This window comes from Chrysochloris asiatica, unplaced genomic scaffold, assembly GCF_000296735.1.
Source record: "Chrysochloris asiatica unplaced genomic scaffold, ChrAsi1.0 scaffold00086, whole genome shotgun sequence".
NCBI classification, from domain to species: domain Eukaryota; kingdom Metazoa; phylum Chordata; class Mammalia; order Afrosoricida; family Chrysochloridae; genus Chrysochloris; species Chrysochloris asiatica.
The window spans coordinates 7,072,446-7,089,622 of NW_006408604.1; the positions used below are offsets into that span (position 1 = coordinate 7,072,446).

The window sequence follows — 17,177 nt, forward strand, 5'->3', positions numbered from 1 at the left end:
TTCACCATCATTAACTTAAACTTCCTAAATGATTTCAACATCATTAAGGAGCCCTGGTATTGGCGGTGGATTTCAAGTTGGACTGCTAACTATGAAGTCAGCAGTTTGAACCTACCAGCCACTCCTTGAAAACCCTATACAGGGTCTCTATGAGTCAGAATAGCACTTAACAACAACCCCCTAGAGTTCTCATCTAAGCTTTAGAGTTACTGTTGCTTATTTGATTTCATATGTAAAATTATTTTAAAGAGTGAAGTACTCTATTTTATGTATGTACCACATTTTGTTTATTCATACATCCATTAACAAGCATTTAGGTTCTTTAAACATTTTTGCTGTTGTGAATAATGTTGTGATGAATATTGGTGAATGTATGTCTATTTGCATCAGTACTTTTAGGTCCCTAGAATATATATATCTATGAGTGGAATTTCTCAGGTAGCGTAGTGGTTATGAATCGGGCTGCGAACCTTAAGGTCAGCGGTTTGAAACTACCAGCCGCTCCGCGGGAGAAAGATGAGGCTTTCTACTCCCGTAAAGATTTACACCCTCGAAACCCTGTACAGGGTCGCTATGGGTCGGAACCGACTCGACGGCACTTAACAACAACAACAACAACAACATGGTATTCCTGGTGTGGTACTGTAGGGTAAACACTGGACTGCTAACCAAAAGGTCAGGGTTCAAATCCAACCAGCTGCTCCTTCAAAACTCTCTACAGGGTTGCTCTGAGTCAGAACCGACTCAACAGCATTTAACAACAACAGCAATAACAACAACAACGTGGTGGTACTGTTTTTAACTTTTTGAGGAACCACCACACTGTTTCCCATAATGGTTGTACTATTTTACTCTCCCACCATCAATGAATAAGGATTCCAATCTCCCCACACCCTTGTCAGTATTTGTTATTTGTTTGTTTTTTAATCACTACCATTATAATAGGAGTGAGGTGGTATTTCACTGTAGTTTTGATTTGCACCTTTCAAATGGACATGCTGTTGTCCTGGTTTGGTGCTGTTGAATAAGCACTGGACAGTTAACCACAAGGTCGGCAGTTCAAGCCCACCAGCTATTCCTTGGAAACCCAATACAGGTTGCTGAGTCAGAACTGATTTGACAGTACTTAACAGCAACAATGACAATGGACATGCATAACATTGGAAAAACTGAAGAAAAAAGAGTAAAACCTCAAGCTGTACTACTGAAGGATTCTAAGAACAAAATAATGAATGATGCAAGAAGAAATAAAGTCACTGTACCAAAAATAATTGGTCAGTAAGTGTTCAATCATTTTAAGAGGTAGCTTATGATCTAGAACCGATAGTACTGAAGGAAGAAGTCCAAGCTACACTGAAGGCATTGGCAAAAAACAAGGGTTTGGGAATTAACTGAATATCAGTTGAAATGTTTAGGGAATCAAGACAATGCAGGAAACATCCATTCAAATATATCAAAAGATTTTGAAGATAGCTATGTGGTCAACCTACTAGAAGAAAGTCACACTTGTGCCCATTCTAGAAAAAGATGATCCAGCAGAATGCAGAAATTATAAAGCAATATCATTAATATCACACACAAGTAAAATTTTGCCATTGCCATAGAACTACCAGAAATTCAAGCCAGTTTCAGAAGGGGACATATAACAAGGGATCTTACTGCTGATGTCAGATAGATCTTGACTGAAAGCAGAGAACACCAGAAAGATATTTACCTGTATTTTATTGACAAATAAAGTCATTCAGCTATGTAGATCATAATTATGGAGAACATGGTAGAGACAGGGAATTCCAGAACGCTTAGCTGTTCTCGTGTGAAACCTATACATAGGAGTCAATCACTCAAACCGAACAAGGGGCTACTAAGTGGTTTAAAATTAGGAAAGGTATGTGTCAGGGTTGTACCCTTTCACGATACTTCTTCAATGAGCAAATAATCTGAGAGGCTGGACTATATAAAAAGAAAAATGGTATTAGAATTAAGGAAGACTCATTAACAACTTTTGATATGCACATCCTTGCATACTGAAAGCAAAGAAAACTGAAGCACTTACTGATGAAGATCAGCCTTCAGTATGGATTACATCTCAACATAAAGAAAATAAAAAACCTCACAACTGGACTAATTAGCAACATCATAATAAATGGAGACAATATTGAAGTTGTAAAAGATTCCATTTTACTTGGATCCCCAACCAATAACACTGAAAACAGTTGTCAAGAAATGACATATTGCATTGGAAAAATCTGCCACAAAAGAAATCTATATCCAAAAGACATCACTTTAACGATAAGATATGCCTTACCTAAATCATAGTATCTTCAATTGTCTGATGTGTATTAGAAAGCTGGACAATGAATAAAGAAGATGGAAGAAGAATGAATGCCTTTGAATTATGATGTGGATGAAGTACATTTCTCATACCATGGACTACCAAAAGAAAAACAGTGGCACAGAAGGACAAGCACTGGACTGTGAACTACAAGTTTGACAGCATGAGCCTACCAGTCACTCCGTGGGAGAAAGGTGAGACTTTCTGCTCCTGCAAAGATTTACAGCCTTGAAAACATTAAACAGGGTTACTATGAGTTGGAACCAACTTGACAGCACTAAGCTGACACAATAACAACAATTTTGGAAGAAGTACATCTTGGAAGAGACTCTGTCTCAGGTACTGTGGATATTCTATAAAGAGGGATCAGTCCCTGCAGAAGGATATCAGACAGGTAGAAAGAGAAAGGCCCTTAAATGAGATGGATTGACAAAGTGGCTGCAACAATGTGCTCCAACAGAGCAATACTTGTGAGAATGAAGAGCAGGACCAGGCAGTGTTTTGTTCTGTTGCTGACTCTGTAACACCTAACAACAACACACACACAGCAATAATGCTGAACATATTTTCATGTACTTGTAGGCTGCTTGAATCTCCTCTTTGATGAAATGCCTGTTCAAACTTTTTGTCCATTTTTGATTGCGTTCGTGGTCTTTTTGTTGATAATTTATAGATTAGACCTTGTCAGATGCATAATTTCTAAATCTTATTATTAGTTTGTAAGGGTGTAATTTTTTAAAATTGATGATTTCTGAAGATTTTCTTTTCCCCACTGTTTCTCTCTCTCTTTTTTTTTAAAGCTGCATTGTTTAGGCACAAGGAGAAAACTCAAAATACTAGGTTTGGTTAGGAAAAAATTTTGATGAGATCAGTGCTGTTTTCAAATGGCAAATTCCAGTTCTGTGGAATGAGCAGTACAATTATTTCATGAAGATAAAATAATGTCAGTTTTGCATTTTAAAGAATATTCAGGTGTTACAAGGAAATGGTGTCCTGGGGTGGCACTGCGGGATAATGTACTGGACCATAAGGTTGGTTTGACCCTCAAGGTCAATGGTTCAAACTGTATATGGGGTCACTGCAAGTTGAAACCGACTCAATGGCACTTACAACAAGAACACAAATAAATGGATCAATAACTCAAATTCAAACATGAAAATTCCCTCAATTATACAAAAGCATTAAAATTCCTGAAGTAAATAATCTCATCTTAAAATTAGTCCTTTACATTTATAATTAGGAATAGCATGTATGTGTTCCTATTTTAACAGGAGTGCTTTGCTTACAGAGCTCATCAGTGGATCAAAGATCCTTGAGAATAGGCATAAGGCATTCTGAAGATCTGAGTCCAGGCATATGAGGGAACATGATTTTCTTTTCATCACGTTCAACACTAATTTTTCTTCAATTGTTTTAGTCTTTACCTAGCATTAGCTGTTTTCCTGAATTAAGGTCCTCCACACTATAGGATAAACATTGAACTGCTAACTGCAAAGTTGGTGGTTCAAACCCACCAGCTGCTCCTCCAAAACCCTATATAGGGGATGCTATGAGTCGACTGACTCGACGGCACTTAACAACTACAACACTGTACGATAAGTACCAGATCACAAGCCACACGGTCCATGGTTCAAGCCTGCCAGCTACTTCGTGGGAGAAAGATGAGGCTTTCTGCTCCCGAGAAGATAAAATAAAGCCTTGGAAACCCTATGCAGGGTCACTATGAGTGGGAACAGGCTCCAGAACACTTAACAACAACAGCACTATATTTAATTCAAATGTATTTTCCTTCTCCATAAGGAAGTGTAGTAATTAAGATGAACACCTATGAATCTACCTTACAATACTATTGTAATTTATCTGTTAGCCCATCCCTCTTCCTATCCTACAGAAATAACCACTTTCCTGAATTTTATGATGAACATTCTTTTGTTTACAAATAAGTTTTTAACAAATTTATCTGTACTTCTAAATAATATACTATTTCATTTTGCTTGTTTTTAGCTTTGTAAAAGTATATCTTGTTGCATTTAATCTGTGAGTTTTCTTTTTCACTCAACTTTGTTTCTTAAACGAATCCATGGGGCAGCACATAGCTATTCTATCTTCCTGTTGACTGCTGTAAAATCTATCCCATGTAGTTCTCGGTCCTCTGTTTTTCTTTTGTTTTCTATCATGAATCCTCAGTGAGATGCACTGACACAAAACGCACAACAGATTCCAGCACATCAACTGGTAAGAACTATCAGGCCTGGGCAACATTTCTCTCTGTTATGTATAAGGTTGTCGTGAGTTGGAGCCAACTGAACAACTAACAATGAAAACTACAAGAATTTTTAAATGCTACAGCGGTTCGAAACTACCAGCCGCTCCGCGGGAGAAAGATGAGGCTTTCTACTCCCGTAAGGATTTACACCCTCGGAAACCCTGTACAGGGTCGCTATGGGTCGGAACCGACTCGACGGCACTTAACAACAACAACTCTGATTAGCTAGAGAGTTTAGTCCGTTTATGTTATGATTATTTATGTTTTGGAACTTTTCGTCCTTCAAATTTTGTTTACATTTTATCTTTCTATTTGTTCCTTTTTTACTAGACTTTCCTTTTGCATGGGGTGGAGAGAAGAATTTACTGATATTTTTGTTTGTTTATTTCTTATTTCTTTTGGTTCCCTTTACTGATTTGGAATTTTTACACTCTTTCTTTTAGTCTGTTTATCATAATGTAGGAGTCTTGATGTGGCGCTGTAGGATAAGCACTGAACTGCTAACTGCAAGGTCCATGACTCTAACCCACCATACCCTACACAGGGTTATTATGAGTCAAGACCAATTTGATGGCACTTAACAACAAAAACAAAAGGGAGTAGAAACGTGGTGGTAAGAATATCTTAGTTCTATTTATGTTCCATAAATAATACTTTTCCTAGGCACAAAATTATAAGTTAATGGTCATTTTCTCTCAGCATTTTGAAGAAATTCCATTCTCTTCTGGCCTCTATTATTTCTGTTGAGCTTTCTTTAATCGACTTGTATTTTTATTTGTAGATAATCTATCTTTTCTGTCTGGATAATTTTAAGATGACCTTTGGTATTTTGTAGTTCACTATGAATTATCTGGTATCCTGGTGTGATACTGTGGGTTAAGGCACTAAACTGCAAAGTCAGTTTGAATCACAATGTTGGCAGTTCAAGCTCATCGGCTGCTCCTTGGAAACCCTATACAGGGTCACTATGGTTCGGAACTAACACCATAGCACTTAACAACAACAATGTATCTTGGTTTGATTTTCATTTCATGTATGTTAGTATATGTACATGTTGTATTTCCTCAATTGCATTCTCCTTTCTTGTTTCCTATTGATACTTACATATGCTGGGCTTCCTTTCTTTGTGGATTCATGTTTTACATTAGTCCTGGAACATTGTCAGTTATTGTCTTTTTACATTTTGCCTCTATTCCTTTCTTTCCAGTCCCTCATTCTGGAATTCTGAGTATATATATATATGAGTATGTAGATCCTCCTCTGTCTCATTTTAGCCTCCTGGGCCTGAGACTTTCTTTGTAATGTAATCTTTCTAATTTAATCTCTACTTGATATAAACTGATTCAGATGATTTCTTTTTCTTCATATCTCTTCATGTTGCTTAATTTCCATGTCTTTTTAATCTGTAATTTTTTCATATCTACCTCACATTTTTCTCTTTAGTTGCACCTAATCTATACTAAAGGAGCTCTGGTAGCGAAGTGGTTGTGAATCGGGCTGCTAACCTCAAGGTCGGCAGTTTGAAACAACCAGCTGTTCTGCGGGAGAAAGATGAGGCTTTCTGCTCCCGTAAAGGTTTACAGCCTCAGAAACAGGGTCACTATGAGTTGGAACCGACTCTACGGTACTTAACAACAATCTATACTAAATAATAATAATTGTGGTAGCCCAAATGAAGTTACATATCTACCACGTTATATTTAAAAGCCTTAGAATGGATCATAAATATAATACAATTCTAAACAACAGTACATACCTTTTCTAGGTTGATCTACAGATATGCTTTTGCACTCTATAGCACTGAAATGCTAAGTCTACAGAAGTATACCCAACAGTTTCTAAATTATCTTCATACAACATAAGGAGGAGCAGGAAAGGGAGAGGAGTTTGAAAAATAGATCTGAATCCTGGGTAGCCCAAATGTAGTTCTTATTTCCCAGATAACATTCAACCATTATAATTTCTTCACATTTTCTGTATCTAGCTTTTACACCCCATCACTCATCTGTCAGTCTGTGTACTGTGGTGGCTTGTGTGTTTCTGTGATACTGGAAACTATGCCACCAGTATTTTGAATACTCGCAGGGTACATCCTTGGTGGACAGGTTCCAGCTGAGCTCCCAGAGTAAGACAGACTAGGAATAAGGAGATGCGTACTACTTCTGAATGCTTGTTCTTGTAGCTGTTAAATGTCGTTGAGTTGGTTCTGACTCATAATGACTCTGTATAGGGTTTCTGAGCCACTGCTTGGTGGGTTTGAACTGCCGAACTCATAGTTTGCAGTCTAGTGCTAATCCTACAGTGGCCCACTGAAAACCTTATGAATAGCAGTGGAGCACTGTCAGATAGCACCGGAATGTTGAAACATGATAAATAGCATTAGAATACTGTCAGATATAGTGCTGGGAGATGAATTCCTCAGGAAAACACTCAAAATATGACTGGGGAAGAACTGCCTCCTCTAAGTACAGTTGACTGTAATGATGAGAATAAAGCTTTCGGGACCTTCTTTTGTTGATGGGGTACAACTCAAAATGGGGAGAAACAGATGCAAATATCCATTAATAATTGGAACATGCAATGCATGAAGTATGAATTTTGGAAAATTGAAAGTTGTCAGAAAGAAAATCAATATCCAAGGCATGAATGAGCTGAGTTGGTATGGTATTAGTCATTTTGAATCTGACAATCATGGTGTACTATGCTAGGAACGACAAATTGAGAGGGATGGCATCACATTCCTCATTAAAAAGAACATTTCAAGATCAACCTAGAAGTATAATCTGGTCTGTGATAGGATAATATCCATACACTTGCAAGGAAAACCAGTTAATACTACTATTAGTCAAATGTGTATCACTAACGTCAGTGAGGATGAAATTGTAGAATTCTACCAATTTCTTCTGTCTGTAATTGATCAAACATGAAAACAGGATGTACTGATAATACTGGAGAATGAAATGCAAAGGTTGGAAACAAAGAGGAAGGACCAATAGTTGGAAAATATGGCCTTGGTGATAAAAATGATTCTAGAAATTACATGACAGAATTTTGCAAGACCAATGACTTCTTCATTGCAAATGCCTTTTTAAAATAATATAAAAGCAACTATACACATGGACCTCACCAGTTGAAATACACAGAAGTCAAAATGACTACATCTGTGGGAAGAGATGGTGGAAAAGCTCCATATCATCAGCCAAAACAATCATTCAAAATCAAAAGGGCAACATTTTTCTAAGGACAAAGAAGGGATGAGAAGGTGGGTGGAATATAAATAGGAACTACAGGGAGGAAGCTGGATAACTGTTGTTGGGGGGGTGGGAGTGGGAGGTTGTCATCATTGAGATGAAACACCATGTATGATTTGTTTAATCTAAAACTGATGAGCTTGTCTGTAAATCTTCACTCAATTTACAATAAAAAAAAAATTTTAATGGGTTAATTTGAAAACAGATCCTGTTTAAAAAGCTAGATTTTTATTGTTGTTTTCGTTTTTTAAAGTGGTTCCTTGGAATGGTAGATTTAAGGATGCTAGAGGCACTAAATTTTTATTTCACCAAAGTATCAAACTGTATGTTTAATTCTGGCTGGTTATGGTCTGGTTTCATGAAATAAAGTACATGATCTTGAAAGGCATGAGCTGTAAGGTTCTTTTCTAAGCCTGTTTAATGTTAGTTTTTGTGTTTTAATTGGACTTAAATGGAAACAATGAAGGTATGATCATAAAATTTACAGATGCCATAAGTTAGAAGTGAATACTAATATTTCTTAACATGAAATTAGGCTAAAAAAGACGTTGTTGTCTCCGTATTTACTTATCCATTGCTTTGCTGAAGATTGAGTCACGAGGATGCTTGGTCTTTTTTTTTTGTTTTTTGAGTTTTGTTTTTCGCACTCTATCCAGGACCTTCCAATATGGTACCTTTCAGTGCTGTTGGTGGTGGTAGCTGGTGGTCTCAAGGTCTTAGAGACTGAAGTTTGTGTGGTCTATTAGTCCATTGGACTAATTGTTTCTATGCATCTTTAAATTTCTTCACTCTTTTTAATTCCAAACAGGGAGAGTCCAGTTATTGCACTTTGCTCAGCCATTCATAAGCTTTTAAGATCCCAGAGAATATTCACCAAAGTACTTTGTCTTTGTGGACGATGTTTTACCAATTGACCGTGGTGTCCCATGAGAGTATGGTCCTGAGACCCCAGGGCCAGCAGCTCATTTCTTCGAAGTGTTTGGAAATATGTAAGAAATGTTCATGATTTTGCCCCATTGCTGTTGTTGCTAAGTGGCATCACTCAGTGACCCTGTGTAGGGTTTCCAAGGAGTGGCTGGTGGGTGAGAACTGCCAACCTTGTGCTTAGCAGAACAGGGCTAATCATACCCCATATTGTTGTTGTTGTTAAGTGCCGTCGAGTTGGTTCCGACCCATAGCGACCCTGTACAGGGTTTCCGAGGGTGTAAATCTTTACGGGAGTAGAAAGCCTCATCTTTCTCCCGCGGTGGAATTATTTTCAGCAAAGGTAAATTTGTACCGTTATCCTCTGTTACCTTTGTATATTTGTAGGTATGCTCCTACTACTCCCCTCGGCTTCCCACATCTGCTCAGCGTGCATGTTTATCTATGCATCTACCTGAAGAACGCTATTATTGAAGAATTGTGTATTTAAAAGTATTTATCTCTATTGCCTTTAACCCTTGCAGTCCTCTCAGTGTCTTTCCATGCCTCCATCATTTTTTGCTGACTTCCCTCTTATTGTATGTTGTCTTCCCTTTCACCTAAGTCAATAAGTGTCTACCCTCTGGTCCAGTGAATTATTCCTCCTTCCCTGCCATCCTTGGAAACCATCAAGGAATGTTTCTTTCAATGTGAAAACCTTTTCTTGACTCTTTATAATAGTAGTCTCATACAGTATCTGTCCTCTTGTGATTGACTTATTTCACTCAGTATAATGTTTATCCATGTTTTCAGGTGTTTCACAGATTCATTATGATTTAGTATTGTAATTATCGATAGGTATGAACTATTTGCAGGGTTTTCTTTTGTGTGTGAGTGTGTGTGTGTGTGGCACTTCTGGTTTCTTTGTTCTACATGATTTTCTGTGTTGAGTTCATTTTGTGAATTTTCTTTGTTACTGTTTTAATGTTTACTAAATCTTTATGATTTTCCTCTTCTTTATATTGATGAGATTTATTTTCTTTCAGGTTATCCTGATAATATATTAATTTCCTCTCACGTTTAAAATGGTCTCTACTGTTGAAAACTTCCTTGTCATTTGGAATTTCTATATCTACACTCTTCCCTCTTTTTGCTTTATAGTTGTCTTCATTACAAATTGATATCTCTGGCTCCCTATTTTCAGTCTTGTATGTTTGTTTTACTTTTGTTGTTCTTGTTAAGTGCTGTCGAGTCAGTTCTGACCCAGAGCAACCCTGTGTAGGGTTTCCAAGGAGCAGCTGGTGAGCTTAAACCGCTGACCTTGCGGTTCAAAAGGCTTTGTAGTCTGGCACATGAATCCACCACGCCACACCAGATACTTCTATATCTGGGTTGATTCCTGGGTGGTATTGTCATGTATGTTAATCTCAAGTTGTTGTCTGATGTTGTTGGTTCTCTAGCTAAAGAACTCCCTTTAGTATTTGTTGTAAAGTTCACATGGTTTTTACGAATTCCTTTATTTTCTAATGTGCTACAATTGTCATCATATTTGAAGGACAGTTTTTTTGGGTATGTATTCTTTTTAAGCATTTTTTTTCCTTTTCTTTAAGAGTTTTTTCAGGGAACACAGATCTTGAGCTCAGCTACTCTTAGTGTCTGCACGGACTTTTCCAGATTACATTCCCTGACTATATATAACACGTAGATCTGCAAGGAAAAAGAAAAGTGGAGAAAAATGATTAAAAATAGGGGAAGAGAGAGAGAAGAGGGAGAAATTTTTTAGAATAGGAAAATACTAGGGCAGAGGCTGTTCTCAAAAAGGAGAAAATGATGAGGGCCGAGTGCCTGGTATGGATGGTTAAGGAGCTCACGAAGTGGTAGGGGAGAGGTGAAAGGCATGTCCAGCCCTAGATGGAGTTCCTATAGATCTAGGTTCTCTTGGGTCAGAGCACCTAATCTGGAAGTAGTGACGTGAAGACCCTAAGAGTGACTGAGGTCAAGTGCTTTGTCACCAGAAATAACTCTTTCAGGCCAAAGGGCAGCTGGGGACAGGGTGCCTGGCTATGAGAGTTCTGGCTGGTCCAGGGATGAGTGGGGATGCGCTCTTCGGGTTCTGCTGGTCTGAAGAGGCAGAAGTCACATGCCTACTGGTGTCACATGCCCACTGGTCACCAGGAAAGTGGGAAATCGTACTGTTTGTGTCACCAGTCACTAGTGTGCATCGTGCCATAAGGCGGCAGTCTGGATCCAATGCTGCTCACTAAAGCTCAAGATGGCCATACCCAGGCAGATATCATGGACGACCAGAGAAAAAAATCCCGATCTATCTTGGAAGAAGTAAGCACATGGTATGAGAGACCAGTTTCTGGAGAAGCACATTATGTTTGGTAAAGTACAGGGTGATTGCAAAAGAGGAAGGCCAACAAGACGGATTGATACAGTGGTCGCAACAATGGCCCAACCGGGGAATGCTTGTGAGTATGGGGCAGGGACGGGCAGTGTTTCTGTTGTAATAGGATCGCAATGAGTTTGAACTGACTCCGTTACGTAAGAACAGCAGCTTTTCAGAAGCAGCTCTCCAGGCCTGTGTTCAGGGGCATCTCTGGGTGGGTTCCAAACTTCCAATCTTTCAGCCAGCCAGTAGCTTACACGTTTAATTGTTTGTGCCACACAGGCAGGGGGCTATAGGTGGGAGCTTCGGAGAGGAAAATGAAAGCTGCCCCATTGTGAGGTACAAACATGCTTACTGCCCCAAAGGCCAAACAACACAAAACAAAAAATCCATTGCTGGGGTCTGATTTCTACTCATAGTGATCCTATATAGCTTAGCGGTTATGAATCAGGCTGCGAACCGCAAGGTCTGCAGTTCGAAACTACCAGCTGTTCCGCAGGAGAAAGATGAGGCTTTCTGCTCCCATAAAGATTTACAGCCTCGGAAACCCTGTTCAGGGTCCTATGAGTCGGAACCGACTCCACGGCACTTAACAACAACAGGATACAACAGAGCTGCCCCATAGGATTTTCAAGCCTGTACATCTGATTGCCTTTTCTCCTAAATAACAGCTGGTGTGGTCCAAGCACCAACCTTTCGGTTAGCGCTTAACCTTTGCGCCACCAGGACTCACACATGAACTGTGTACAAGAGCCGGGACATTGTAACCTGAGAGTCCATGTCGCCTGGAGCACCATCTCTTGCCTGGAGGCACACTCTATTCCTCTAGCCTCATATCCTGGCTGCTAGTCCGTCCTGCTAGGGCACTTCTGAAAACCTGTTGGCAGCACTGGAACCTTAGTCCGACTTTGATGGTGGCCTTGATAAGTTGACGCGGCGTTCCGCCTTCTTTCCCGCCCACGGTTCTGCGGTCCATTCTATGGTCATCCCTCCCCTTGCCCAAGCGCTGGTGTAAACCAGACACTCTACAGCTCGGCTGCCCTCAAGGCCCGGAAAGCGGAGTGTGTTCTGGACCGCGCAGCGCGCGCTCGCTCGCTTTCTACTCGAGTGCACTGGGCATGCGCAGCGCGCGGCTGCCTTTGGCGGCGAGCGGGCTAGCTGGCGAGCGGGCGGGCAGGTTCAGACTTCACAGGCAGCGGCGGACGTGGTTGTTTCGGCAGCCGCGAGGCCCGGGCTCTGGCTGCCCGGAGACCGCTTCTCAGCTGCTGGACGCGGAAGGCGACTTTGCAGCTGGCGGAGCGTTGGGAGGGCGCGGTCCAGGTCGGGGGCTTTTCCTGGTCGTCTCCACCCTTGCCTGGGCTCGCGACCCCTACGGGGAAAGCCGCGGCCCCGAGGGCAGATCCGAGGTAAGAGCCCCTCGGTGAACGGCGCCTGCTGCGGGTCCGGCGGCTCTAATTCTTCCCGGATTGTAAAAATCCGCCTTTGTGTGCTGGGATCGGAGCTGTGCCAGGCGCTGCGTCCGCCTTCATTCACTTTGACTGCTTTCAACTGGTGTCGGGAGCCAGGTGTGCGAGGGCACTGCTCCCGGAGCGCGTTAGCGCGGCGGGTCCTGGCGCCGCAGAGCCCTTGCCGACCCGCGCCCACCGCGCCCACCGTGCCCGCTGGGGCCGGGGAGGGCTGGCCAGTGAAGACGCCCGTGTCTGCTCTGTTTCCTAGTAACCTGAGCTTCCGCAGGCACACCTGCGGCTATCTGGTCCGTGGGGCCACGGCACACCGAGGATTCTTCCCAGGGCTGTATTTATTTAGATTTGGCGTCTTGAGAACGCCTCTGCATATCCTACTGTCACCCCCCACCCCCCACCCCCTAACCCGCCAACCTTGGGGGATCCTTTCAAATAATCCTTTGGGACAAGGTTCCACCTTTGTACACGTCCTCAAATTAAGATAGATATTGTTTTTGATTCCTGTAAGCTTTCCTTTGGTAGCCAGCCCCACTTTACAGACTCACCCATTTACTTTTGAGAAGACAGCAATTCTCCTGTCTTCACCAGCTAAAAAAGCCTTTGCAGCAGGGTATTTGACCACTCGTGTAGCACCCAACGGAGGCGAACTCTCCACTTTTCTTTCAAGGGGTTACCTATATGCAAAAACTTGGCATCGATTGTTGAGTTCCTTTGCAGTGTTTCTAAAATCGTTCATTTCCCATAATGTCCTTAGTAGTACTAACTACTGGCATCTTCTTGGGGACAGGATTTGTAATCCATAGACACCTAAAACTAGAGAATTAGGGGGTGGATTCCTTTACAAATTGCCTTTCACTGAAATGTGATGCTTTGAAAAGTTTCAGCTCTTGCCTTGGACAATAAGAATGGCGTATGTAAATGAGCTAATGTCTTAGATGATGTTGTTGTACAGTGTCGTTGAATTGACTCCTACATACAGCAGCGGATGGGTTAGGATAAGAATCCAGAAAAACTTAGTTTTCAGTTGTTTTAGTTTTGGCTTTGTAAGTTTTGAGAAAGGAGAATTAGGATTCTGGGAAGACTTCTTTATAGTTATAAAGTAAAATTAACCATGTGTGTGTTACTTCTGATTTATTTACGTTTTTAAAACTTCCTTGGGTTTTGGAAAGTGTACTAATGATTTAGAGAATGTGGTGGTTGGTGGTTATGTGTCGTGGAGTCAGTTCTGACTCATAGCCACCCTCAACAGGGTTTCCAAGGCTGTGAATCTTTACAGGAGCAGACAGCCTCATCTTTCTCCCACGGAACAGCTGGTAGTTTCAAACTGCCGACCTTCGTAACCACTCCGTTACCAGAGCTCCTTAGAGAATGTGGTAGTGAGACCATTTAATTTAAAATCAGAGACATCTTTTTTTTTTTTTAATTAGTATACGTTTTCTATTTGGGATTGGAGTTTTCTAGACATTTTGGTGTAGTTCTTAAGTTGCCAGTTTGGAAAATATTTGGTCGTGGAGTCACACTTTTACTTAAAGTTTGAAAATTAAAATATTTTATGGATTTTCCATATAAAGGGCAGACTGTGGCATTGTAGAATAAGCACTGGCCTGCGAACCACAAAGTCTGCAGTTTAAACCCACTGAGTTGCTCCTTGGAAACCCTATGCAGGGTGCCTATGAGTCTGAACCTACTTGACATCACCTAACAACAACTACAAAATGTATTACAAATGTAATTAATTTCTCAAATTCTTTAATGCAAATGACGACTAAAAAAATTCCACAAGTCATTCACTTCACAGCAGAAAAAAAGAAAAAAGGGGAAGAAAATTTGCTTATAATCTGTTCTGAGATAACCACTGTTCATAATATTAAGTACATTCTGTTTGTAATTTCTCCCCCACTTTCCAATGTCTTTGAATGTATTTAATAATGTTTAGTTTGTATTCATAGCAGGAAATACGTCAAAATGGATTGTATTTAGTATGAATTTTTTTAAAGTGAATTTATTCCCTTTTATTTCCTATCAGTACATCTAATATCCAATTTTGAACATTTACTTAGTTTTTATTAAATGTAAATATTTCATTTTTTTAAATGTCTAGCATTTTCCTGCTTTCAGATTTTTAATCTATGCTGATTCACGTATCAGTCATTCCCCTTCCTCCAACCATAACATAGCATAGGCTTACTACTTACCTGCTCTCAGTGCTTTTATGTGGTACTTTTCAAATCCCAGTTCTTTTCTTTTTTCACTCTACACTATACACCCTTTCAGTTGTTACTTTTTCTTCTTCTCCTGACTCTCCTATTTTCTTCATTTGTTTGTATTGAACTCTGCAGAATTTCACTAGAATCATGTTTGTATAGGAAGACATAGTATGTGAGATAACTTTTTTCAGGTTCTCTCTTTAGATGTGTAAAGTTTGTTGGATATTTTAGCACTGGCTTGATTTAACTTAAAATTGGAGTTAGCTCTTCTGAGTTGTATTAAATGTATTTGGATCATCTCAAAGCAACATAAGTTAATGATAGTTTACAACTTTTCAGACATCTGCAGCAGTGTGTAAGGAGAAAAAAATGAAACTTTAGTTAGAGTACTCACTCTGGCTTTAATATATCCCTTCTGAGAATTGCTGCTTGAAATTGTTTGCAGCTGTTACTGATTGGAAATATTTTCTTAAGAAAAATTCTGTAGAGAATAATTGCAAGGACTTTAAATTGAGTATATGTAAGGAGAGGAGAGTGTAATGATCTTCAGTGCTGCACTACAACCTCAATGCTTGTCTAGATACATTCCTAAATGTGTGTGTGTGTGTATGCTTTTGATAGACTTTATTATTTGAAACAGTTTTAGGTTTACAAAAAAATTGCTCAAGTAGTGTAAAGAGGTCCTAGATGCTACCCTTGTCCAGTTTCTTCTCTAATTAGCATATTCCATTATTGTCATTATATTTTGTATTTGTTACAATTTCTGAGCCAATATTAGTTTGTTATTAGTAGACGAAGCCTTTGGGTGGTGCAAATGGCTAACACACTTAACTGTTAACTGAAAAGTTGACAACTTAAGTCCATTCAAAGGCACCTGGGAAGAAGATCTGGTGATTTACTTCTGAAAAGTTAGCCGTGGAGAGCCCGATGGCGCACATCTCCACTCGGTCACACATGGGGTCACCATGAGTTGGTGAATCAAGGCATTGACTTGACGACAGTTATTAATTAACTAAAACCCATACTCTATGTGGATTTTCATTTTATCGTATGTCCTGTTTTCTCACAAGATCCCATCCAGATACCTCATTGCATTTAGGCATCCCTTGGCTATAACAGTTTGCTAGACTTGTTTTTGTTGTCCTTGACAATTTTAAGAAGTCTGGTCAGGTATTTTATAAAATGTACCTCCTTAGGATTTCATGATAAGACTGGGATACAGGTATTTGGGAGGAAGACTACAGAGATAAAGTGCCATTTTCATCACACCATATCCATATATAATTTATGAACACTGATGCTGATCTTGACCACGTGTCTAAGGTAATGTTTGTCAGGTTTCTCTACTCTTTTGGTTCTGTGTTTTCAAACTGTACTCCTGGAAGGAAGTAAATATTGGCAGTCCACATTTAAGAAATAGAGAATTATGCCCCATTCCTTGAGGACTGCTTATCTACATAAAGTATTGTGAAGTTTTCTGCATGGGATGTTTGTCTCTTCTCCCTCATTTATTTATTTACTCAATCATTTGTACTTTGGGCTTATCATTAATTAGTACTTATTTTGTGGCTCAGATTGTTCCAGCTTTGACCATTGGGAGCCCTGTCAGTTGTCTTACATGCCCTGTTAGCATTCCTCTATCAATTTTAAGTTAGGTTTTTTCGGGGTGTGTACTTCCCTCCTTTCTGACACGACACAGTGTTCTAAAACCCCAACAAATCCAAGCTTACTGCCATTGTGCCGATTGCAGCTCTTAGTGATCCTATTGGGCAAAGTTGAACTGCTGCATAGGGTTTCTAAGGCTGAAGAACTCCTTATTGTAGCAGATTGCCACATCTTTCTCCCATTAAGTGGCTGGTGGCTTTGAATTGCTGACTTTGTTTAGCAGCCAAGTGTGTAACCACTGTACCATCAGTGCTCCTTACAGTGCTCTACATTCATGTTATATATGTCCTACCCCAGTCTTAAGAGCCAGACATTTCTCCATTAATCTGGTTCTTTTTATTGGGGAATGGTATTAGAAACCAAGATCTGGGTTTCTGTTGCTACTGGTGTCTGTTGTTGTTAGGTGCCATCGAATCAGTACAGACCCATAGTGACTTTATGCACAGCAGAACGAAACACTGCCCGATCCTGGGCTAACCTCACTACTGTTGCCATACTTGAATTCATTGATGCTGCCACTTGGCCAATCCATCTCATTGGGGGTCTTCCTCTTTTTCTCTGACCCTCCACCTTACCAAACATTATATCCTTTTCCTGAGACTGGTCCTTCCTGACAATATGTCCAAGTATGAGACATGAAGTTAGGTCATCTAGGCCTCCAAGGAACACTCTGGCTGCACTTCTTCCAAAATGGATCT

At 40.1% G+C, this 17,177-nt stretch overlaps 1 protein-coding gene across 1 annotated transcript in view; it reads left to right on the forward strand.

The window, feature by feature from the left end:
* The first annotated feature begins 12,371 nt into the window (after positions 1–12,371).
* EPS8 (epidermal growth factor receptor pathway substrate 8) overlaps positions 12,372–17,177 on the forward strand; it is a 285,097-nt gene continuing 280,291 nt past the window's right edge. The window contains exon 1 of the mRNA XM_006866026.1: positions 12,372–12,550. The gene's annotated coding sequence lies outside the window, so the exon portion shown is untranslated. The remainder of the gene's footprint in view (positions 12,551–17,177) is intronic.